The sequence below is a fragment of the Zea mays genome, chromosome 8 (genome assembly GCF_902167145.1).
Source record: "Zea mays cultivar B73 chromosome 8, Zm-B73-REFERENCE-NAM-5.0, whole genome shotgun sequence".
In the NCBI taxonomy this organism is placed as follows: Eukaryota; Viridiplantae; Streptophyta; class Magnoliopsida; order Poales; family Poaceae; genus Zea; species Zea mays.
The window spans coordinates 97,474,920-97,477,325 of NC_050103.1; the positions used below are offsets into that span (position 1 = coordinate 97,474,920).

At 51.0% G+C, this 2,406-nt stretch overlaps 1 pseudogene; it reads right to left on the minus strand.

The window, feature by feature from the left end:
• Positions 1 to 226: 226 nt before the first annotated feature.
• On the minus strand, positions 227 to 2,133 carry LOC103637116 (CASP-like protein 4A2; annotated as a pseudogene).
• Positions 2,134 to 2,406: the final 273 nt, after the last annotated feature.

Consider the following 2,406-nt stretch of genomic DNA (forward strand, 5'->3'; position numbering starts at 1 on the left):
GTTCATAGGGACAAAGATTCAACTCCCTTAAATTCCACACCTAGTTGATGTGATCGATTTACTCATGCCTTCATGCATTATTCCCTATAAGTTACTACCTAATTGATCCTAGCGAATTTATCCAAAAAATCAATGGCAAAGAGTCAACAACCTAAAAATTGAACTTTTAATATTGAATGCAGGACAACAAATGCAATAAACATAAAGCAGCCAAACTATATTACTGCTACATCATGTGGAAAGATATAGAGCCATCATCACCCACAACCTGTAATAGCGAGATTAACAATGGAAAAGTGATGTTTAGTGTATGAGCATGGACAACGATAGCCAACATAAGAGGATATACAATGGATGTGCTTAGAGATGATGACTGGCCAAAAACCTTTTGGAAGTGGGCATCCTATCCTAGTAATTATTGTACCTCCCATCAATACTATAAGTTGTTCATTAGTTCACATAAGCACATCAAGTCTGCACCCTTGGGGATGCACTGAGAAAGCTAGTTATTAAGGTTAAAATAAGAGAACTAAGATGTGCATTTTACTTTGTTTATGGCATTTCCAGTGCAATTGATATAATTGGCTCTAATAAGAGTAAAAATATGTCCACTGATTTTCCATCGGTTCGCCAAAATTAGTACTATATATGATTTACTATATAATGCACCTAACTACATTGTACCAAACAAAGCCAACAACAATGGTGGAACTGTATATAGAACAACAGAAGTAAATCAAGAGTAGCATGGTAGCTACCAGCTAGGCGAACATTACCTGAAGCACGACAGAGGTGGTGGTGTTAGGATGAACTGTGAGCAAGCAAATACTCTGCAACGTCCTCTTGAGTGTCATCTCATACTCCCTCTCTTGCCTTCCTGCAAAAACAACTCGCCATTTCAGTGACCCAGTAACACGCACAACCGTGGGACAAAATGAACTCGAGGGGAAGAGTTCATTTTGAGATTGCGAAATGATAGAAGTAGAACAAGAGAAGTAACTCCTTGATGGTTCAACCTCTCTGAACTCATGTCATTAAAAAAAGGGTCAAACAAGTATCCTAATCTGCGCAAGTATCCACGCAATGGTTGAATCTCCCTCAACATCTCAAGGATGTTGCACGCGAAACCCCCATGAATTGGTTTCAAAACTAATTGGACCTCTGGTGTTTGGCTGCCATTGTTCTGGGGCCATGTAATTTGGACTTCCAAATTTTCTCTAGATGAGGTCTAGATTAGGTAATGAAAGGCCAAACTGCAAGCCTAGGAAGAAGAGCTCACGGTAAAGGCGACATGAGGTAGCAGGCGCAAACCTGATCCATGGTGAACTCGAAGAGATCACGCTTAGGATGGGGAATCAAATGCTAGCTCCTCCTCATGAGCTCCACGAGCGCGACGAACTGGAACAACAAGTACAAGAAACCAGTGATGTTGATTGCCTACGAGTACCTGCGCAGGCAACAGAACGGATGGCTGACGCGCAGTGAACGGAGTCGCCAACCCAGCTAACATAGTAACATGCGAATGAAAGGCCATAGGAACCAAGGGGATTTCGTGTGCACGAGCGTACCAGAACTGGGCGTAGTTGTTGTAGTAGTCGCGGGCCCAGCACTTGTGGGTGTCGATGTTGAGCACGACGAGGTAGAGCCTCGCGACGACAGCCCTGGTCAGCAGCGCGCCACGCTGCATCGCCGTGGCCCGGCGCTTGCAAGATAGGATGGCGGGCACGAGCCGGTCGGTCGGCAGACTTGACCTATCCGTGAGGAGGCGAGGTCCTTGCCTCCTTGGAAGCGGAGCTAGAGCGGGAGCCGGAGGCAAAGCTAGGGGCAACGAGGGCATCTCTGCGGGCTACCGTCGCGGCGGCGCGAGCGGATCGAGGCGAGCGTGATGGCCGCCGTTCCACGAGTACCCCGCCATCGCAGCGGGCAGGATTCGGGTCGGCGGTGTGCGACGTGACTCGCGGTGGCACGTACCTAGCGGCGGCGGCGTGGTGCATGGAGGCGGCGACGACGAGGTCCACGTCGTCCGAGGACGCGGCGGCGCTGGGGAGCTTCTGTGTCGGCCGGACACTCGCCGCTGCCCGCCCTGTCACGCGTCGGCGACAGGGTGGCCCACTGCTGCGCCTGGATCGCCATGTGCTCGGATCGACGATGGAGATTGAGTAGGTGCGAAGGCGGCTGCCATCGCTGCGTCAAAGATTCGCGAGCATCGGAGTTCAGGGTTACGGATGAGAGGCAGAACACGGTGGAGATTGTCTGAAGCGCGGGGGTGGGGGGTGGGGACGCGAGAACCGCGGAGGTGGGGGGACGGCGGCGCCGGGGTGGGTGAGGGGACGGTTGCGCACGCGGGCGCCACCGAAGGTGGTAGGGTGAGGGAGGGGTGACGTATGGCGCGGTCGACATGTGATC